The sequence below is a fragment of the Leptonychotes weddellii genome, chromosome 3, assembly GCF_054177405.1.
Source record: "Leptonychotes weddellii isolate Sample4059 chromosome 3, ASM5417740v2, whole genome shotgun sequence".
Taxonomy (NCBI): domain Eukaryota; kingdom Metazoa; phylum Chordata; class Mammalia; order Carnivora; family Phocidae; genus Leptonychotes; species Leptonychotes weddellii.
In genome coordinates this window covers 78216636-78241082 of record NC_138371.1, presented here as the reverse complement: position 1 = coordinate 78241082, position 24447 = coordinate 78216636, and the positions used below count along the sequence as shown (strand labels likewise).

At 36.2% G+C, this 24447-nt stretch overlaps 1 protein-coding gene across 9 annotated transcripts in view; it reads right to left on the bottom strand.

Annotated features, from left to right (window-relative positions):
- QTMAN (queuosine-tRNA mannosyltransferase) overlaps positions 1–24447 on the bottom strand; it is a 380429-nt gene that overhangs the window by 264702 nt on the left and 91280 nt on the right. For 6 of the 9 annotated variants that reach the window (XM_081814519.1, XM_081814527.1, XM_081814513.1 and 3 more), the window contains one exon: positions 17675–17738. The gene's annotated coding sequence lies outside the window, so the exon portion shown is untranslated. Of the gene's footprint in view, positions 1–10547; positions 10697–17674; positions 17739–24447 lie in introns of all 9 variants that reach the window. The other 3 variants (XM_081814514.1, XM_081814517.1, XM_081814518.1) reach the window with 2 other exon arrangements.

Sequence of the window (24447 nt, the reverse complement as noted above, 5' to 3'; positions counted from 1 at the left end):
TCCGCCTTCCTGAAATGGGCTGCAAATCAGTCCAGTGGGAGAATATAGGATTATCTGATCCATTCATATATGGATACTTAAGTAGATAGAAAAGACCAGGTGTTCCACAGATTCTTAGGTGGAAGGAATGTGGGAGCCACTGACCAACCACTTTTCTTTTATAGAGGAAGAAATGGAGAATATTGAGCATCACAGAGTAAGTAACAGAGCAAGAGCTTAAACCCAGGTCTTTGGACCCTACAGTCATATTATCTTCCCATTATACTTCATTGCAGGTACCTGGTAGGATATAAGTAAAAGGTACATCCATTTTCTAGTCTTTAGAGTTTTTGGATTAATCATCAATGTTTAATAATTATTAATACGTAAATGATATATACTGCAGGATATATTTATATGCATGTGAAATATAAATATCAGTATAAGACGATAAATATATGTATCACATATTATATCTAATCATAACTCCCAATAGTTCGTAAATCCAGGACATCAGTGGTAAAAACCACACAATATAGTTATATAGAATACCCTATAGTTAGGGTGGTAAAACTCAAAACTTTTGTTCTAATCTCTTGTAATTCCTTCCAGAGTCCTACATAATCATCCTTTCCCTGACCCCACAACCCTTATCCTTCACCCCCAGCTCTAGACTAACACCTTTCTGACAGGGCAAGAGGCTTTAATGACTAGGATGGGAGAAAGACAATATCCAAGATTCGTATGACAAGAATAGTTTAAGTAGGAGGCAAAGAGGTCAGCCATAGAGATATGCTCAGTCTGTCTCATAATTTACTACTGTCACCATCAAACAAAGTCTGAGTCTCCCTGATAGAACAATCTGTAGTACCTCTGTGTACTTAACACTTGTAGGATATTTTTATATGAGTGACTATATAATCCTCCATTGGATATGAGTGACTATATAATCCTCTACTGGATATTAAGTTCCAAAAGGACAGTGACCAGGTCTGCTTGCTTACCACTATATCCTCAGCACTTAGCAAACAGAAAGTGTTCAACACTCTCTGTTGAATCAATAAACCATAAAACTCTTTAGCAATGGCCTTGACAATTTCTTGAACTCATCCAAGACCTTTATTATTACCAACCACAAATAATCACCCCCTCCTACCACTAATTACTACTTACTCTCACAGAGAGAACTCTATCACCCACCTAAAATATAACAGGTGGTATCTTATTGTATTCAAAATGTCACACCTCGTTCTAAGGAAAATAGTTCTGCCAGCAGCCCTACTGAGGGGTTTAGAACCCAAGTTTCATGCCATGGGCAACTAACTATCTTCTCTGATCTTTCCAGGCTCTACACAAGAATATTTAACACAAGGACAGTCAAGTCTGTGACCTGGAAGGATTCAACCACTTTAATCATTAGACTGGCATATTTTTCTTGGTCAGAAGGATTATCTTGCTACCCTACATTGGCTTCTATGCCAAATTTTAACTCAGACTTGGATTATGCAAGATAATTAAAAATATACACACCAAATGAGTTTCAAATAAAATGACTAACAGATTCTTAACTATACTGGCGCTAGTGAGTCTCGCTCTAACATCTTTTAAGAACTTAATCCATCTTAACTAAATAAAAAATTGTTGAGAAGTTTCCCTCTCCAAGTGGGAGGCACATATCACATTTTCAGTTAATTCTGCAACAGAAATAGCAGGGTGACTCTAACACACAAACATTCTCAACGTCCTATTTGAAGGGCTGCAACCCAAGCAAACATGGGTGGCATTCCCTTGATGGGTTGAAATAAATGTCACCAAGTATAAAGTTCTGGATTTACTCACTTCCAGTGAAAAATGAAAAGGACATAATCTCACAACTCAATCTATTTATCAGTGAGGGAAATCAACTTTCAAGAAATACAAAAACCTAACAGCTCAGGAGGCAAAAGAATATCAGGTAAACACTTGCGAGAAGAAAGAGAAATTTCCAGAGGACTGAAGGGCTAGAAATAGATATCCTTAAAAAAACCGATGTTAGATACTTTTAATATTTTTAATATTCACTTTATATGAATGAAAGTCACCCTGCAGTAACAGATTTATTTAAATGGTGTTAGGAAATGTGAGGTGAAGCCAGTATTGGAATCTGTCCTTAAAGATCCAAATCCATAAAACCATGCCTTAAAGATGTACCAATTAAAATGTTTAGTGACACTTCTCCCATCTCCAAAGTTCCACCTAATTATAGAAATTTATTCATTAGAAGTAGGATTGGTTAAAAGTACATTTTCTTCTATTTATGTATTGCAGCAGGTCTTTTTCTAGCTGCCATATATTTTTCAAGAATCTTTTGATTTGCCAATGGCCTAAGACATTTACTGGTGGTTTAAGAAGCCAACACTAGAAAAACTGGATAGATTCTAGAGACCATTAGTGATAAATTTTCAAAAGCCCAGAAACCCAGTTTAGACCAGGGCTGAGTAAATCTGGGGCTAAGAGATACGGTAATGAGAGCTGTATCACTATTTTTAAATATCACAAGGGGCATATTATTAGCTACCCACTATTATAAGAAAAAGAGTCAGTCTGATAATAATAGACTGGAATTTTTAAATCCTGAAGTTATTTAGGATTGAGATTGCTGAGTAAAGAGAAGGCATACACAGACAACAGTGTATAATTTCTAGAAGGTCTACTATTCTCCATAGTTTCTACACAGGAAGCACAGGCTTGCCCATATCATCTGACACACAAGTTTCCACTGAATAAAAGATAAGTAGCAATAGCTCAAAGTTTCCTGATTGGAGCAAGCACTATGACTTTTATCTATTTAGTGGCCTTGTCTGTCACTGTTATCTCTTTATCAGCTGGTTTTTCAAGGAGACATTCCAATGATATAAATATTTTGTCTAATGAAGCAGGGAAACCTACAGTACAGAATATTCTTTGCAAACTACCCAAACCCAGCTCTGCATCCTCATCATCTCTTAAGGAAGTAATTTCACACTTTGCAAACAGTGTGTTCAAACAGAGTAAGGTTGCTTAGGAGTTAATTAATTCCCCCTTGCATCTCTATCCAGCATGTATATGCACCATATCTGGGACCGTAAGTCTCTCTACTGGATTAATTAGCATTCACAGTTAACAAACAGCCTGACTCACTGTAGAGAGAGATTATAACTTAAACTCACAAAACTAGGTACATAATATCTTGCATTCCATATAACAGTCACTCAACAGATCTTAGCAGAATTGAAGTAAAGAAATACTTATTCCCCCTTATCGTTCCTCTTATTCAATGTTCTAATGTCCCTTTCCCCGTCCTTGCTTCCAAACTTTAATTGCAAGAACTAAATTGAAAATACCAGATAAACTCCTGCACATTGTTCAGAGTACATGCCTGCCAGGCACAACAATGTGTTACCTCTCTGAGGAGTACTTGTACGTTACGAGGGAGCAACAGGTGATGGCAAAATTTCAACCATTTGAAGAATGGATGAGAATCATTTGTGAATTAAAAGGACCCTTCTCAAGCCCTGAAGGCTGCTATGTACTCTACTAATGCTAAAGGCTAGATTTGCTTTGAAGTATTAAAATGTCCTATCACATTCGAATGTAATACAAAGAGCTTCAGAACTGTGTCTATCTTTGGATTCAACAATATCACTTCTACAAATTAACCGTGAAAATCATCAAGAATCTTTACTGAAGTCTTTGCCCCAAATTGAAAGCAACCAAAATATCCAACAAAAATGAATTTCATAATTAAATGATCAGTGATCAAAAATCATAATAAAAAGAACATTTATTGGCACAGAAAAATGTTTCCACCCTTGCATGATTGCATGCTATCAGTATGTAAAAATATAAGACGAAATGAATATAGAAACGTGAGAGAGAACGCACATGCAGACAGGTAGGCATAAATACTCATTTATGGTAGAACTGTGAGGGATTTTGGTTTTCTCTCCAGGTTTCATTTTATTCTTCAAGTTATCTTCACTGAATGTTTCAACTTGCAATTAAAAGAAACTATAAATTTTTCCTAACTTTAGGAAGGAGGCCAAATTGTTTGAAATAACAAACTACTTCCTAATTACTGAAGGCCTACTCCCCTCCAGGAACTTGCCAGTGGTTTTCAAATTACTCTAACTACTATTGCTATAAAGAAACTTAGTAAAAAACTAATCAGCAAGGGTTAAACTAATGGGGCTACAGCTATTCACAAACACCATAATTTGGTTTTGCAAATACTCCTTGTCTAATGCATGAAATAAAAGTAATACTCACTTAATTTTTAAAAGTACTTGAATTATTAAATAATTGTAAACAGATCAAGATCTTTATTTATCCATAAGGAATCTGGAGCTGCACTTTGACAGAGTTAGAAACTAAAATACTATTTTGGTACTCATAGGTCTGAATAGGAACATATATTGTGCAAACTCAAAGTTTTTAGAGTTCAAGTAAAATGTCAAAATTAACTTGTGCCTTAAATAATTAGATACGGGTCTTGAAATAAGGGGAAATATTTAATTAAGGTGAATAAACTTGAAAAGAACTTCTAGTTTCACACTCAATTTCCAAAGTGTCTGTATTAAAAAAGCAGAAAACCATTATTGTGTAATCATCCATATGAGCTACACATGTTAAAGGAGGGATGACTGCAGAGTCAACTACCACAGACGCAGTCTCACAATTTTTAATAATCACTCAGAGTTTTCCTATATTTATATACATGCAATAGGTGAATGGATACCCAATAAATATTAACCCAACAGCAACTCAGACTTAGTAGAGAAATATTTTTAAATGGAACCTCCAGGTCCTAGTATTTTTTACAATTTAAATACCATGAAACCATGAAACACATTTCAAGTGATAAGAAAGTATTATTCTTGGAATTGTTTTCCAGTGCAACACTTTCATCATATTTCATTTTTAAAACCATCTATTTGGAAAAATTTAACTTATAAACCTAGAAGGAAAACAGCCTACCATTAAAAGTATACAGTTAAGAATTAGCCTCCAGAAAACACAAAAGTACTAACAAAAATATTAAATGCGTAATTGCAAAAATTAGGGGCAAGCTTATCATTTCATCTATTTTTAAAGGAACACTAAGAATATACCTATCAACATGTAACTTTCCATATTTTAAAATTAGCATAAACTTGATATGAAAAAGAAATCCTAATCTCAGGAAAGCACCATGTGGCATTTTTTAACTTTATGACCATTTTGTTGACTCTCTGTCCCAGAGCAGATCACCTCCAGCATTAGTACTCTGACCTTATAGAAAAGTGACAGATAAAGTTTATGGTGAGAAAAAATGAGTTTTTATAGGTTTCCAAAAGGGAATTCTTACGACACTAAAAGCCATATAATAATATTGATTTGATAACCAACTTTTTTACAGCCAAATTACAGACTTAAGATTTCTGGAAAAATATCCAAGTGAATTTGCAGTAAAATACTTTTAAAACAGAGGCTTGGGCTCGTGACAGTCTAGGATCTCTTTGCAAACTTTAAATATGCATATAAAATAATTTTTTAAGCCAGATCTTTAAAATTTGAAGTTTTCAGTGCCCTAAGATTTACCTTTTATGTTGAAACTGACTGTCCCTTCCTCCTGACATTTATCAGTCAGCTATAAGTTCTCAACTTTCTAGGCAAATAATTTCCATGCCTGTTTCTAATTTTTTCTGTCTTAAAGGCAAAATGTACAATGTACAGAAACGAGGATTATTTTCTTATAAAATCATCCTCAAAAATCAATTAGAATATTCAAAATATTCCACTCTCACAAATGAAAATAAGTTGCTTGCTGAAATGACAGTCTTCCATTTCACTGCCTTAAAAATTAAGCTGGCATGGATAATAAAAGTGTTTTCTGACTGGATATGCTTGGCATTCAAATATTTTTAAAACAAAAACTAATCTATAATTAGATTTCACAGGTGCAATCTATAGAAAATAGAATTTGTTTTTATTTTTCTGAGAGCAATACTAACGATTTGATATTATAAAAGTTATAACAACAATACCATTGCTTGCATAAATCTGTAAACAAACCGGCATATTCGTGTTTATTATCCTTTCCAGTCTGATCTTTGCCGTTCATTCACTCATTTAGCAAATATTTATTGTGCCCACTATGTGCCCAACATTGTTCCAGGTGTTTGTGGATAAATTAGGTGACAAAATAAATGTTCCTGTTATCACAGGAAATTCCTTTCTAACTGGAGTAAAAAGATGATCATCAAGTGGATGTACATCAGAGGGTGCAGGTGCTATAAAAAAACATAGCACAGGTAATACAGGATAAAAAGAGCCGCTGAGGCCTGGGGCTGGGAAAGGGTGGTATTTTATATAGGGTTGTCAGAGAACACCTCGCTGACGAGATGACATCTAAACAGAAACCAGAAGAGCAGGGGAGCTAAAGTGATCTGGATCTAAAGCCTTCTATGCGGCAGGCACAGCAAGATCCTGAGATGAGCATGCTTGCCCTGTACAGAGAGTAAGAAGGTCTGTGACTGCAAAGCATAAACAAATGTGCTTTATTTAACATGCATTTATTGAATGACTGCATTCTAAAAGTTATGCTAAGTATTTTGTGATACCAAGATGACCCAAATATAGTTTCTGGCCTCAGACCTGGATATAATTACAATACTGAGTGATAAATGTTATCACTCATTTGAGCTGGGGCTCAAAAAGGGACCAAAAGCGAGTTCTACTTCAAGACAATAAGCCAATAAGCCAGAAAGAAAGTCTGGAGGGCCAAGAACCCCATTATAAAGAGGAGATGAAGAACTGTGCAGATAACTCTTGGTTCCCTCAACAACCATTCAACCCCTTTCTCCTTGTACTTCTCAAATGCAGGCTAAAATACTTGATTTCCCAGGTGTGAGGAAAGGTGGCATGTTCTGCAGTATTCCAAAACGATGTAAGTGGAAAGAAGGCCCACAATTGAAAGCGCCTCTACTGGGAGCCAGGACGCTGCTGCACAACTCGCCCAATCAACAACCCGCAGGGCTTTTAGCTGACCTACCCCAGACCTCTGGTATCAGGTCCTCCTTCCAAGCCTCCCTCATCATCTTCAACCTCAATTGGGCCTCAGCTTCTGACTGTCTTCCCCACCTGCCGCTACATATAATCTGTTTCCATTCTTCTGAAAGTTTCAGATACCTTAATGTCAGTCCTCTACTCAAACACCTATGATTTGCTCTACAGAAGAGAAAATAATACTTAACAAGAAATAAGACCCCTGACAATTTGGTTCCAAGCTCCTATTTAGCCTCAATTCCAGACACACTGTTACCCAAACACAATGTTTTTTAAAACATTCCATACTCATTCCCACCTCCAAGCACTGTTAGTGCATTCTTCTTCCTAGAACCCTTCCACTTTACCACCTGTCAAAGTCCTACATATAGTTCAAGACTCCATTCAAATTCCATCTCATCTACAAAAGCTTACGTCAACTGCTCACCCATATTCAGCCAGTCAGAAGCAATTATTCCTTCCTCTATGGTACCACCAAACTTGGCTTACACTCCAATTAGAGCAGTTACCACAATCCCACCTATACCATAATTATATAGTATACATGTGTGTCTGCCCAACCAGATGTCACTTCCTTGGTAGCAAAGTTTGTACACAATTTATGTTTATATCTATTCATAATCCAGCAAAGTGCTTTATACACAATACGCATTCAATTAATGTACTCTTGAATTCTCATCAATAGGCTACAATAAGTCCTCACTTTATGGGGGGGGAAGATATCCCTGGATTAAAGATTACAGCAGCATCATAAAGTGAATTATCCAGGCATTACCACTGCATTTAACTATTCAGGTAAGTTACAAATCACTGGAGATATTATTGAATAAGAAGATAAAGACAACAAAACATTAACTATGAGTGCTCGTTAGGCAGCATAAAATTAAATTAAAGAGGAATGAAGAAATGTAAAGCATAAAGCTACCTGTATTAAGAAGCATTACCAAGGGATACTAAAACAATTCATTTAACAAAATTTTAGTTCCTATTATGTGCCAGATACTATAGTGATGACTGAGAATATAAAGGTGAAAAAAGGGCTGAACACACTTTTTTAAGTGCACGGTGTTGGCCCATAAATTATTCCCTCCAAAAGTATGACCAAAAGAGCAGTGTAAGTGCCAAAACAGACTATCAATACCCAATTCTGAGTCCAAATCTAGGAAACTATCTTGCCTAAATTGTGATTATGTAGGAACTTTCTCTCCAGGACTGCTTCTGAATGTTAAAAGGGCTTCCTTTATTTCCAGTGACTATAAACTGCTCAGATAGAAAATTTAAGTTCCAGATATTTGAATACATTCCCTGCTTAGAGATAAGTTCTATCCATGCACAGGTTGTTTTAGTAATTAAGGTACCAACAATCCTGCCATCATGAATGGAAAGGGAGGAATTTATTAAAATGGTGCTATATAGGGAATGTTGTATGGGAGATAGTGGATAGTTGTTTTCTTTGTCCTCTAAGGCCAAAATAACAGAAACAGACTGGAAATATAACAAAAGGAATTTAAGTTAGACGTTGGACGAGTTGTGAGGCACTGATTCACACAATCAGGTTACACTCAGCCATTTCTTCTGCAGATTTTGAATGAAGAGGTAGCCTGCTTTCCTCTAAGAGAGTTTACGTAAAGCAAGCAGATGTAAAGATGACTTCTTCGGGTTTCTTGTCGACATATTTTTCTATCGTACATTACTATTTGCATATGTATTGAAAAAACAGGAAGCTGTCACTCTAAGAACTAAAAGAAATACCCAAAATGCCATCTGGGATAAAATGTGATACAGTGCGCTCTTTGCCATGAGGCTACCAAGGATCTAATAACTCCTTCTTGTAAGTTAACATCAATAATATAAATTATCAAATTACCCGATTGCCATGTTAATAAGTTCAAATTGCTTACTTCTTCAAAAATGGAGATCTTAACATATAACAACTGCAAGATATCCTTATTTAAACAATAGTCTACGCAAAAAAGTTAAAAAGAAATTATGTATGTATTTACTCATGGAATAATGTACTCCAACCAAAGCACTGGTACTAAGTCATTTTGAGGATTTTCCTATAACCTTTGTAACTGAATATCTTTCACTCAAAACAACTTTGACAATTTGATGTTCCCTTAGCAAAAACAAATCAATAAAATGTAGTCCAGACCCTGCAATTGCAGTATTAGGTATTTATCCAAAGGATGCAAACATAGTAATTTGAAGGGGCACATTCACCCCAATGTTTATAGCAGCAATGTCCAAAAGAGCCAAACTATGGAAAGAGCCCAGATGTCCATCGACAGATGAATGGATAAAGAAGATGTGGTGTATACACACACACACACACACACACACACACACACACACACACACACTGGAATATTACTTGACCATCAAAAAGAATGAAATCTTGCCATTTGCAATGATGTGGATGGAATTAGAGTGTATTATGCTAAGCAAAATAAGTCAGTCAGAGAAAGACAAATATATGATTTCATTCATATGTGGAACTTAAGAAACAAAACAGATGAACATAGGGGAAGGGAAGGAAAAATAAGATGAAAACAGAGAGGGAGACAAACCATAAGTGACTCCTAACCAGGAAACAACCAGGGTTGCTGGAGGGGAGGTGGGTGGGGGGATGGGGTAATTGGGTGCTGGGCATTAAGGAGGGCACTTGATGGAATGAGCACTGGATGTTATATGCAAGTGATGAATGACTAAATTCTACCCCTGAAACTAATTATACACTATTATATTAACTAAATTGAATTTAAATTAAAAAATAATTTAAAAAGTAAAAATAAAAAGAGGAGCAACAACAAAAAATAAAATACAAATTTAAAATATTACTGTATCCTTTATATGCATAAATGATTTACACCAATAATATTACAAATACATTTCTTAATATTCATCCATTCATTTATTCAACAACTGTTAACTGAGGGTCCACATCTAGGCACTGTGCTAAACGTAAAGACACCAAGATGACCCAATTACAGTTCCTGTCGTCAGACACAGAAATAACGTTACAAAACCAAAACATACGTACTTGATGTCAAAAGGGAACCAACAACAAGTTACTACAGACACCAAGTACCCAGAAAGTTCAAAGGTCTAAGCAACTAATTATACAAAAGAATGGAGAAGTATGGTAGACAACTACTTGGGACAACTTTGGGACAGCTCACTGGACATTCATTCCAGTTCTTCTTCTCCCCGCCTTCCTCCAGAATAGAATCAAGATGGCCAAAATACTTTCCTCTCATGCTAGAGGTAGTTATGTGATACACTTTCGGCCAATGAGATGTCTCCCATGAGCAGACATCCTTTTCTAAAAAAAGAAAGGGGGCATGAGGGAAAGGGGGTGCTTCCCAGGAGGAAAAGGCTTCTAAGCATCCTTCACTTATCTTCCTGCTTGAAGACAACAACAATTTCTGGAGATCTAACGGTCATCTGTGAAATAAAAGGCAAAAGTTACGTGCTAAGGATGGGAGAGAAGGAGATGTTACCTGGGTCCCTGATGGCATCCGTTTCCTGCGAACTAACTGCCTCCAGACTTCTTAGGACATGAGACAAATAAAAACCTTCCTCATTTCAGTCACTTCGGTAAGATCTTCCACCACCTGGAGCCAGAGGTGTTTTTACCATTAAAAGGAAGCTGCAGCAAAGAGGAGTTACTTAAGTTAGACTGTCTAACTCGATTTAGGCTATGATCTAGGTCTTCCTAGCCAGAAGAAATAAAAACAATTTTGAATTTGCACTTCTACAATTTGCAGTAGTGTAGATTACTTAAATAAGCATGTTCTAATTCCTCCACAGAAATCCGTTTGTTGCATAGTCATTACAAGATTTTTATTTCTCTTCCTCACTGATCCTCAAACCTATAAAATAACATTTTTTATAGTGTGGTATGTATCATTCATGTACGTAATGTACACATACAAACAGCCAAAGGTTAGGAAGAAAGGAGTGTAAGGAAAGAGAATAGAGAGAGAGAGAGGGAACAAGGAACCTAGCTTATTTCAAAATATAAACTATGTTTTCAATTGTGTGAGCACTTTAGAAAGCAGCTTCCAAATACACGAAAGACCACAAAATAACAGTATTTTTTTAAATAGGAAAGACTTCCTTTGCAACTTGAAATCAATTACTGTTTTTAAAATTTTTTAAACTTGAAAAAATATATATCCCCCAAATATACTGTGTCCAATTTACCACCAGCATTATTAAATTATTGTGCTATTCTACCTATCTTCTAGTAAATTCCTTAAGGTAATACCCTCTATAGGTTTCTGTTGGACAGATTTTGAATGTGTACCATTCCTGGAATAAGTTCAATCATAGAGAACTGGGAAGATTCATTAATTTCAATCACCATCAGCTCCATAAGGCACATACACTTTTTCTGCCTTTTTTGTTCAAATATATTTCACTGTGGCCATTCAAAAGGAAATTACACATTCCAATAACATTTGAGTTCCTCTCAGTTACCCTTTCAGTGGTTCAGGGTAATGATAGAGTAAAGAATCATGCTCTTCACAGGCTCTCCTTTTCTTCCCCCCACTCATTTGGTTGAATTTCAGCACAAATCTCTTGTGCCAAAAAGCAATGGGTAATGTCTAATGCTCTTCTCTAACAGTAGCTTACTTTGGAGGGAAGGGGAGTGAGAGTCAGGAGAAATCATCTCATTCCCAGCTTTTAAAGAGTCTTAGCATATGGGATAAGCAATCTCTTATCCCATTTTCCTAAAATAGAATTACGGAACTATAATAGGTCAAGCGGGGAGGGGGACGGAAGGGGAGATGAAAAGGAATTAGAAACTTTCCAATAATCTCTGAGTAGGGGTAATGGTTATAAGGATGAAATTATTGAAAGTTCTAGCCCTAAATTCTCACTGAAATCAGTCAAAACAAAACAAAACAAAAAAAACCTATATTCATAAAACCTGGGGCTTATATATATTTTTGGCACTGTTCCTAGGTAGAAGCTTCCTCTGTAAAACAGATAAGAGCTACACTTTCCTCTTCATGAGACTGCAAGAATGGGATAAATGAGGATAATAAGTATAGTCAGATAACATAAATTCCTTCATTTTAAAGCCAGCATTCAAAGGCAATCTTGGACAATCCATATGAACTCAAAAGCATATTCAGAGAATGATAAGCCTCCTTTGTTTATATCATCTCAACTTCAATTTCATCTGCAGTTATTTCCTTTAAAACAAGTATTTCTGGGGCCCTTACATGATATGAAGTCCTTTTCCTCAGGCCCATTTTTATTTGGTTATCTTTTTAGGTGCACTAAAGATTGGGTTTACAATAAACTGAACAGACAGCGTACAAAAGGCTTTTAGAACTATACCATATGGTCCAGGGAAGGGAACAATCTGGACGATCCCCATTTCAATCTGCAAGCTTGTCCACCTCTATAACACATTATACCACTGTAATAAAATATTAAGATGGAAACGTAAAAGCGAAAATAGTCTATCTTTAGCATTACCAGGCAACCACACTTCTGAGAATTTACTGATAAACTTAATAAACATTTACTTTAATTTATACTCTGGAATTTTGGTATGCAACACCAGGCATAGAAACCTAGGCCACTATTCACTAGAAACAATATTTCGGCAGGGATATGTGTGGGTATTCAACTTATGCTTCAGAAATTTGGAAGGAAAAAGAAAACAAAACACTTTTACAGGGGGCATATTGGCAGGGGCTGATGTAACAGATGACACATTCTTGGAAATCAAATAAAAGCAATAGGGAAATACCCATTGCTGCCTGGTGAAGGCCTAATCACATGGACACAGCTGGAACCAATGTAGATCATTCATTAATAAAACTGTATTGTAGTAGCCACTTTTTGATGCATTTCAATTGCTGCTGTAGCCAAATCTCTGAATTTCTTTGTTTGCTTGTTTGTTGAATTTCTTTGTTTTAATGGGAAATACGGGAAGATTTAGGGCAGAGGAAAAAGGAAAAAACAAAAAAAACCCACCCTGCTCTCATGCTAAAACTGAGACTAGCTCAAAAAGCTAAATGTCACTTTACCTTGCAATGTACTTACACTATCAGCAGCTTAAAATATGCAGTGTAAACCTGAAAAAGGGGGAACTCATATGGTACTATGGATAAAAAGTGAGCAGTGTGAGATGCCACAGAAAACATATGACATAGTTGTGACAGTATTCTACGGAATGATAATATGTCAGGCAGGGGGAATTAAAACGTATCAAAAACTAGAGGGGGAATCAAACAACTGAATTAGCACATACACTTTCATGCAATACTCTCTAATGAAATTTAACACTGAAGTGTGTACCATATGCGTAAGGAAAGAGGACTAATATTTAAACTTAGAAATCAATATCTTACATGTTACCAATATTTGATATCAAACAAAATATTCAAACCACCTACCCAGGAATAAGGTTCAAAACCTGTACTGATATTCAGATGAAGTAAAACACCATTCATAATTATAAACATGATATTTAATATAATAAAATAAAATCCTAGTTAAAATAATAAATTTAGTATTTATTCAACTTTGCCGGCATCCCTCAATAAAGCTATTTTTCCATGTTGCTACAAATATGATTAAGTTACTATACAGTAATTCCTACAAACTGTGCAACATCAAACTATAAAGATACAGAAGCTTTGAATTAAACAAAGCTGAATTAAACAAAACTGTAAAATTTATTACCTACAAAAATAAACAACTCAATAGCATTTAACAAAACAACAACAGCAACAACTGCTCAAACACTCAAACATCACAGATCTTAAATATATTTCTACTATGCCTCTGTGTATAGTTAGAATAAACAAATAAATACAACGATTCATGTTGCAATTCCTAAGTCACTGAAAGATACGTTCCTACCGCAGAAAAGACAAAGGGCTTAATTGCAAATAAAAATCATACCACTGGAGAAAATGTATTTAAAGTTGATGCATAGTATTTAATATGCAATGAACATTATTCAATATATGCGAACACAGAGAATAAGTTTTTGGTCTCTATTTATCACACCTTGGCACAGCGGATTCAAGACAGTCATGCACTTAACAGGACCAAGAGAAAAAAGTTTCACTGGCTTCCCTTCTAAAAAATGTCATAATTCTGAAACATAAAATGTTGACCTAAAGATTTAATTGATATAACTTAACAAGCATCCCACCCAGATTCATCTTAGCTACTCAACAGAAATAGGCACTTAAATATAAGTTTTAAAAAAACAGCATGGGGGGGATAGAGAATTGTAGCATTTATTAACATGTGCATTATACATACAAAGCAATAGGACTACTTGTTTGTTTTGTTAAATTAATGAGCCAATATGTTGCTGAACCTGTCTTGAGAATGAGAGAAAATAACAGGTGAGTTTATTTAATGCATAATTCTCCTATACCTGTTTTACTAACCCTTTTCATGATTTTAAAGCATTTTCTAAATTAAAAATAAATCTCTAGGGGGAAAAAAAACAACTCTTAGATTGTACAAGTTGATCTTAATGTATCCATAAAAATCAGTCAAAATAATATAAATTGCCTCCTTAGAAAACATATTCTGCCTATTTATTCTTATCTTGATTACAAAACACTAATTTTTAAAATAGACCACTTGAAAGTCAGTCATTTGTTTTTGCTTAATACAACAGAAAACACATTTACATTTTGAGGAACATTCTACGAAATTTCATAGAATGCTTGCTCATAGTGAAAACCTAGTCTCCTGCTCAAATCATCACTTAAAAATCATAATGCTACATTTTCACACCCCTTGTAATAATAGGTCACTAGCTATAATTTAGAGAGAATTGGGAAACCTAAAAACATGGTGTTCTATCTTGCATTTTCATTTCAAAGGAAAAAAATTTAAATACACATCTTTATATTTCACGGAAGTTCATTTGCTCACTTAGCAACACTTATCAGACATTCTAAAAATGAGTATTCAATCTGCAAAAGCTATGAGCTGACCCTGAGTTTTAGACAAAAATAGAAAACAATGGCAGACGTTTGGTCTTGACAAGAGATATCTTGGCTTAAAGATCCATATAATACAAGCAAGTATCATTCAAGAGTTTCCATTCAAATAATAAGCTATGAAGGAAGACAAGATTCCAACCAATCAAAAATACTATGTCAACATGACCAAAGTTAGCAATATTCAGAAGGGTTTTCTGAAACGTGTGGCAAAAATGCAACTGTGAAGAAAATCTCTAAGAGCTGGAAAAGGGAAATCTAAACACAAGCTTCTAGAAGGAACAATGCCATTTCGTAAATGTGGAGGTTGTGAGGAGAATGATGTTTCTATTTAAGAAATATTGTTTGTGTTTTTTTACAATGGTGTTCTACGTGAAGAAAGAGGAAAATGAAGGAAAAGAAATGGGATAAGGAGGACTAAGGCTGCTTGCCTTCCTTCAGTGGTGCTGGGAGGGTAGACCCTCTGCCTCACGAAAACCACTGCCAGAACCAAGCTACACAAAACATTTTGGCTGCCAGCCTAGAACAGTGCCAGGCTGTTTTTTATTTTGTGCTAGACTCCCTCAATTGAGACAGTGTGGGATTGTCACTTTGATGCACATAGAGAACAAAGAATAATATAGCACGGGGCAGGGGGAGGTGGATTTTTCGCCTCTTAAAGTCAGGTTAGCATTTTGCTATGTTTGACAAGTCCTGAAAAGACTCAAGAAACAAAAGTTATGCTAAAGAATCTATCATTTGCCTAAAGAAATTAGCTTGAGTACGATATTGTCAGCAGTTGAAAGCCACATGAGAGATTAACATTTTTTAAAAATCAGACTTAAAAGGGGTCCAGGTACATACTTACCTGTTTAAGAAGCCAGAGACCAAGCAATCTGTGATTCACAATCACATGATCTTGTCTAAAATCTGATAGATGAAGGAAGGCCATAAAATCAGGTAAAAATAAAAAAAGAACTAATCTAAGTGTTATAATTTTTAGGTCACTATTCAGAGGCAACTGTGTCAGCTGTAATTCTGACCTTGATTTCTCCAAACTTAAATAATCTGATTAAGAGATTATAACAGTAGAATCGGAATATTTTATGCCTTTACAGGGAAAAAGGTGATAAATGATCAAAAATGTTTAAAGGATTAAACCACAAATCATCTAGAAAGTTGCCACAGACACAAACAGGAAAACCGTCTCTTCTCTCCTATTCAATTCTGTACTAGAAGCAAAGCTAACACAAATGAGAAAGCCAAGTGTGTGCTATTGGAAGCCTCAACTAAATATACTACCTGAATCTGGTGACTAAAAACACCAATAAGCCATTAGCTCCTAGAGGTATGACCCTTTTCTCTCTAATGCACAAGATAAGTAGAGGTAGAAGTCCATTTTCTACAAACCAAACGAAAAGAAAAAATAAACTGGGACAAGCCCAGATCCCATGCTGGCATATTTTACACTAAGCTCAGCATCATCTAGAAGCAGTATGCTTCTCCCTGCCCATCAGGACAGGAAAAGAGTTGTGAAACTAATACAGCAGTGATAAATAGCACCAAAGGTCCACTAGTCCCTTCCTCCTGCCCATCTCCACGGAATCAGCTGCTAAAAGAAGACCAACGACTGTTACAGAAATAGCAAGAACTAAAGCACTTGCCTCAGATGTTACAGACAGAGGCGCGGAGTGTGACCACCTGAGCTTATCTAATTTCCAACAAAATGATCCCCCGCCCCGTTTCGCTCATGGCCACAGATTCTGATAGCAAGTCATCAATGTTGGGAAAGGCGGTGGTAGAGGGAGAATGTGGAAAAGAAACCAGGTGAGAACGGTGGCCAAACCTCAAACAACACACAGTACATGCTTCTCATTATTCAAATTAGTGCTGTGCATAACCCTTTGGGAGGACAAAACCTGTGATAAAGGTTTCAGGTATAATGATTCACTCTGGGTGGCAAGGGCCAGTCTGCCATAGAATCGAAAAATGCATTATTTTGCTCCTCGCTCTTCTCCTTTCCCATTTCCTTTCTTCCGTTTGGGATATACCGATGATGCTATCACTGCCCGGGACACTGACAGTTGTAGGCAAGGCATTCATGTCTTGCCAAAGTGGCCCAAAGACTGATGCTGGCTGGCTTTAGTTCAACAAGGAATCTGATGCAAAACCAGGAAGTAAAAAGAACGAAAGGTGTAGAAGAAGCCAGGCGACAACATGTTTTTTCTGTTTATTAGTGATGCAGATGAAATAGGGGGAAATCTAGAAAAAGCCACCAAGCTGACTGAATTACAAAGAAAGATTAAAGGAGTTAAATGTGTACAACTTGGCTGACAACCAAGGAAGAATATGAGAGCTGTCCACAACTCTCCAAAGTATATACATAAAAAGAAGAGCAGGGAATTTTTATCTGCTATATAAGTGTGAATATATGAAATAATAATGAGATAAAATTAAAATAAAGAAAACTGACTTCAAGCAGCAGACGAAGCAATCTGGTAAAACTTAAGAATGGCTGCTTCCTTCTCTTTAGAAATATTTGTCATCTCACTGACCCACCCTGCAGTAAAGAAAGAAGAGATGATAGGAAATGGCCACATATTGACAGAGGACTGAATCAATGGAAGAATTAAAACAAAGTCCCATTTGCTTACCTGATGATCCAGATGTACTGATTTTTCTCTTTACATATATCCAATCTGGCTAATGCAGAGGTACCTATGAGATCAAAGGACATAATTAAAATGTTATCTTCAAAAGAACCCCAGCCTGAATTCTGAATCCTGACCTGGATAAGAGTTTATTTGAATGACCCAATAGTCTGATTCTTGGATATTCCAAGATGGGAGACGAACCTCCAAGGAGAGCGATGTTTTGAGTCTTAACTAGTAAGACCTTCCCCTTTGCCCCCCACCAATCTTTCCAAGGTTTCCCAAATCAATTCTAACTCAAAAACAAGAAGAAGAATTCAGATTAAAGGTCCTTAACCTTGGTATGTGGGTGAACTTTAGGAGTCTATGCACTTCTGAATGATATATGTAAAATTTGTGGGTTTATGTAAATGGATGTCTCTCTGGAGAGAAGGTCAATAGTTTGTCAGCTTTGCAAAAAGTTCCATAATCCAAAAAACTGTCAAGAACCTCTGCTGAGGACAGTCTAAGATCTCAGAGCCAGGTTGGAATGCATATGGATAATCAGTCCAGGTCTGGGGTTTTCACTGCAGGGAAACAATGGAGGTACACAGACACTTCAGTATCTGTATCTGTATAAGAACACTACTTTCTGTGAGAGCATCATATCAGATTTAAACTGTTACTTAACTTACATAGCCCTGTGTTCTCTGCAAGCCATGCACAGTGAAGAGAGCAAGCTCTTACCATATACCCAAGGGTAGATATTGTGACTTTCCTGTTCTGTATATATTAAAGTCAGAATCCTTAGGTATATCAATATTGACAGGGTCAAGACTAACACAGTAACTCACCCAAAAAGGATCCTATATGACAAGCAAAAAGGAAAAGCTAGCAAAGCAATAAGAAATGTGGCTCCCAGACAGACTACATAGCCCAAAATCACAGGATTACCAAATGCATCTCTTCAAAGAATTATCCTAAACAGTGGTTACAGAGTCCAAATAACCTGTATCAGAAAGAAATCAAGATGGAGAACCTTCCAGGCACCAACTATGAACAAGACAAAAACAGTTCCAGCCATAGAAAGAATCCTGAGCTGGAGTGTCACTAAAAAACAACAGAAAAAAAAAAGGATAAAAAAGATAAGGGAAAGGCTGAGAAGACGTAAGTCAAGTAAAGGCAGAAAACAAAACAAAACTTTTGAGATGGCCTGTTACAAATAATGATCTTATAGTATATTTTCTTGAAAAATAATTTCTTTAGACATTCACCCCCTGAGCATCTACCAGGCACTGCACTGGTTGTTGGGAATTCAGCAGTGAACAAGACAAAATTTGCCTGGCTAGGAGTTTAATTTTGGGAAGAGGAGGAAGGATGCAGGGAGACATATACACCAGCAATATCATTTCAATACATGATATGAAAGAAATAAGATGATGTGACCGAGGCATGGGAGAATGCCCTACATCTATCTAGTATGTCACAGAGATATTCAGTCCAATTCTCGAAGTTAGTCAGGGTCTTAGCGAATGGAGTCTGAGAAAGGACCACAGGGACAGCTAGTCAAATCTTCATTTCAGAGACTAGGACAGGAGAGCTATTCTGGAAGACAAAGTATCACCACCTCATTATCTCCAAACATCAAAATACATACACCTAGACTGAGTTATGATTTTATGATACTGGATATCAGTACTGATACTCTGCCTTGAGAAGAGAAAGCCTGAGAACAAGTAACTGAACAGCATTTCTGAATCTTTTAAAAAACTGGCAGATCCCATGCACTTTGTAACCTTAAGATGTAACACAGAACCACATTCTATCCAAATTCTTGGCAAGTTTCATTCTATTTTTTTTTTAAGTCGTTTTTCCCTTCTACAGACAAATTTGATCAATTTCTGCTGTTAAAGGAAGGCAGGCAGGGGGAATGTGGGGAGGCATGGTAGCCAATCTCCAAGAGGGTCCCCAAATCCTCACCTTCGGAAATTCATGACTTTGGTAGTTCCTTCTCACTGCATGAGGGCTGGTTTGCACAAAAACCAGAATGCCCTGGAAGTGACGGTTTCTGACTTCTGAGGTTAGGTCCTAAAAGATACTCGAGCTAGCTCCTTGCCCTCTTGGATCACTCACTCTGGGTAAAGTCAGCTGCCACATCATGGGGACAAACAGTTCTATGGGGCAGTCCACATGGCCTCTTGCCAAACCACCAGAATCCACTTAACGGGGTTATGTGTGAGCCATCTTGTAGGTGGATCACCCAGGCTGCTCAAATCTTCAGATGACTGCTACCCTGGATCAATCTCAACTCCAATTCATGACAGATCAGAGCCAGAACCACTTAGGCTGCACTCCACCTCTAGCATGCTCTCTAGCTTCCTCCAAAGCTAAAAACTCCATTTCCCAGATGCATTTGCATCATGCCTTCTACGGGACCTGGATTCAAACAATCAGAAAAATCCATGTAAGACTTAGAAAACGGGAGTGAATAAATCAAGGTGGTGACCACCTCCAATGAGATCAAATCTTACAGTGAAGGCACTTTGTTCTTCTGAGACAATCAGCTGGATAGTCTAATTAAATGATCCCTAGTATCACAGGTTCCCAAGTAGCAAGTGACAGTGGATTTTCTACTAAAATAGTGTAACTGGATGTTTCCCTTGGCTTATGCTGTTCCTAGCTTATTAATAGTCAAGGTTAGTTCCTTGGCACTTTTGTAAATTGAGTGTAACATATCCCTTTTTGCTTAAACTAGCTAGCTGTCTTCAACTTAAACTAGCTGTTGCCTACAACTAAGAACCCACTTTATCATATACAAATTCTCCTGTCTCATAATGCTTTCACTCCTCTTTCGTAATTCTGTTCCATTACTAATCCCTCTGCCTGTGCACTGAACCCTATCCATTCATGCCTTTCCTAAAAACTCGTTCCATCATTCTTCTCCTTTTCCTCTACCTTCAATCTTTGGCTCTCCACTGGTCCCTTCTCCTTCATGACTAGCACACTTCTTTCAACACTACCAACTATCCTGCCAAGATTCATAAAACAACAATATAGACCCACTGCCTTCACTTGAACTTCCAAGCAATGCTCACACTACCACAACGTGGCTTCCTTAGCCATCACTCTACTGAAACGGCCATTGCTAAAGTTTGCTAATCATGACCTATTTTCACTCCTCACTCTGCTAGACTGTGGCATTTGGCAGTCCTGCCCACCATGCCTCCTTGAAACTCCCTACCATTGGTTTCCAGGATGCCACCATCTAGCAGCTCTCCTCCAGTCTATGGGGTGTGTTCCCTATTTTAACCTGGCTCCTTTCCTAGGAAATCCCTAGAGCTTCATTCTTAGGGATATTATGGTTTCATTCTGTCCTTGACTTCAAGATTTCAATTATCATCTCTGTATTCACTGATCACTCCCAAACCCAAACCTCTCCCATAGCTCTCTTCACACTACAAACGTAGACTTCTGTTTGCCTATTAGATGCGTCTAGTTTTATCATTTACTGCAAAATATCATAAAACCCTCCGTAACCAAAGAGGACAAATTTAAAAGTAGTTTATATACTATAACTGTGCTAATACTGTAACCACTAGCCACATGTGGCTGTTGGACACTTGAAATGTGGCTAGTCTGAACTGAAGTGTGCTGTTAAGTGGAAATATACACAATAGATTTCAAAGACTTAATGCAAAAATAAGAATGTAAAATAGCTCAATAATTTTACATTGGTTACATGTTGAAATTATAAGAATTTAGATATCTAAAGTTAAGTAAAATATATTAACAAAATTAATTAAATTTATTTCTTTTCATTTGTTTAATGTGGCCACTAGCAAATTTTAAATTATTGCATTACAATTCTATTGAACAGTGCTGCTCTACACACACACACACACACACAAAACAACACTATGAAAAAAAATACACACTATTCTCAACCAACAAGGGAAGGAAAGAGAATTGATTTTTTTTTTTGATATTTAATCATCCTCATATTCAAAACTTACTATTTTATCTTGATAGCTTATAGATTCATTCTTACTATTTAAAAGAAAAGGCTATATCCTGGAATGAAGATTTGTAACGTTCCTTAAAATATATACAAATATATTTAAAATTATGATGTTAAAAAGGCTAAATTAAATCCTATAAAAATCAAATATAATCACAACTATATCATAAAAATACAAATAGCTAACATTTGATAGGCACTATGCAACAATGTTATATAATTTAATTATCACATCTCTAAAGTAGATACTGTTGAACAAAGTAAGAAACCTAAAGCAGAAAGAAGTTAAGTAACTTGCCCAAGGTCATGTTTTTAGGCCTCAAACCAGGCAATCTGGCTCCAGATCCCATACTCTCAATCAGTACCTTCTGCTGACTCGATAGAAGTAAAATTTAAAAGAAAACAGTCTCAGATGGTTCGCAGCACTCTTAAACTTACACATTCAACTAGGATCAGAAAAAAAAAAGTCAAATAAAACCAAATATGAATATAAATATAAAAGCTCACAGAAAATGGAAATTTAGAAGTAAAACTAAGTGAGTGGAGGAGAGTATAAGGATGGAATAAGGAAAGAAAACACAAGGGAATCTGCTCTGAGCCCAGGATGTACAAATGAGAATTCCTCAAGAACAAGAAAGCATTACTCGTGGACGTGAAAACAGTAAGGGGTTCAGAAACACCGCATGCCCACTGACGCTACACAGCAAAGGCAGAACTTGACGCATACCCATGGAACCTCCCAGAGACTCGCATGTAATTCTGCTCCACAAAGTGCAGGGGTGGGAGGTGAGGGGCAGATCTTAAACTAATGTCAGTGTTATAAAAAGCTAAAAGAAATAATTCATACCTGAATAAGGCTATATAGCCTATATTTTTAAGTTTGGCATTTTTAAAAAAAAAAACTTCCAAAATACAATGTTCACAAGGTAAGTATATAAATCAACATGTGAACAAAAATAAGTAAGTAAATAGATTATATATGTCTATATGTCTCTAGAAAGATACACACACACACAAACACACACACACACTGATTAGGTGTGTATAAAGAAAGTATTAAGGGACCAGGGTATAAGAGAGAGATTTCATAGCCCTTGTCACTTTCTGAATTTGAATCCAGTGAATATAGTGACAATTCAAAAGTTTTTAAGGTAATCTTAAAGTCCAAAATAAAAATAAACAAAATGATGCTGAATAGGAAAAGGTAAGGAAATCAATTTATTCATACATATATACCTGCAGAGGGGCTCCTTGATGATAAAAGGGCTGGGGACTTCCGGCCTCGATGAAAGACTAGCACTCCATCTTCACACATCATCATTATCCCTTCTTCCATACCTCACTATCCACCACCAGAGATACACAACAAACATACATACACAGAGGACACTTTAACTGCTAGACGGTGCTGTTCAAATATTCAATCTCTGAGAGCCAGAGTACTTAAAAACATCCAAAAAGGCAGATAGACGCACTTAAAAAAAAAAAAAAAAAGTAAAGAAAATTATAGAAGCTATCAATACAGAAATATATTTTATAATTTTTTAATTTATGTTTTCTTTAAAATCCATTTGAAAATCAGAGATGCAAAAGATCGGTAATATAAAGCTTCCCCAAAACTAGAAGTCTATCACATCATTTGCTTTAAACTTGCAAACCAGATTACCTATAGGCTCCAACCTAAGAGGGCAACCGTGAGTCCTTTTCTTTCAAATGTGAGGATGTTCTAGGACATCTGTCATCTCACTGACCAGAAGTGATGCTGCTGACCGGCCAGCAGAAGAACCCATTCCTTCTTCCGTGACCAAGTGTTTTCTCTCCCAAAACTAAAGCTCTCAAGTCTAGCCTTCCAAAATGATGAGTAAACTTCTTTAGTCAGGGATGTAGTAAGCCCTTTCCTTTAAACTTCTTGCTAGTCAGAACTTTTCACAAAATCTACAAAAAAAAAAAAAAGGCTCATTCGCATTAATTTTCTTTGTGTTGCCATCATTCATTGTCTTCATTTTTAATTTAGTAGTATTTTTAGCCAAATGAAATGAAATACAGTCAGTTTTTCTCAATCTGTCTCAGCTCTACTCTTTATCTTCTGGGACCCAATTCATGTGATCCTTTAACAACTATTTATTTCACACCAAACTAGATATCTCCCTAAAGCTTACCAATCTAGCCTCCGGGCATATTTCTTAAATAAAAGCAGTAGATCTTTGTAAACCTAAAATTTGCATACTAAAGGAACAAATCAACTATCAAAAGACCTAGTAGTATATAGCAGTTGCTCACCTCCAAGCAGAGTTTAAAATTCATTTCAATTTATTATTTTTTTAAAGAAATAGCTATTGACTTTTTGCTTTGCAAAATACTGTGTTTAATGGCCTAGTTAAATTAGAGGTGATAGTGTGAAGCAAGTGCTTTAAATTGGTAAATTCTAAACCTTTTAATAAAAGTACATCAGTCAGAAGTTTTAATAAGACTCAGCAGGACAGAGAAGAATTAACAGTCTGTAGGTATCAAAAGGGGGTGATAGGCAATGATAACCTTAATCATTTGCATAGGGATTTATAATTTCATTGCTTAAAGGTTAATGAAATTATGTGGTATTTTGCCCACTCTTATCCAGTAAATGATTTCATGCCTTGGTTTGTATACATTTATCGACTGAATCATATAACAGAAGAAATGACTTTTTACCAATTAATCTCCTGCATTTTTACTTATGTACTCCTGGGTGCACAACTATCATTATCTGTTCTAACCAACAGCCCTAAAATAAAAACATAAG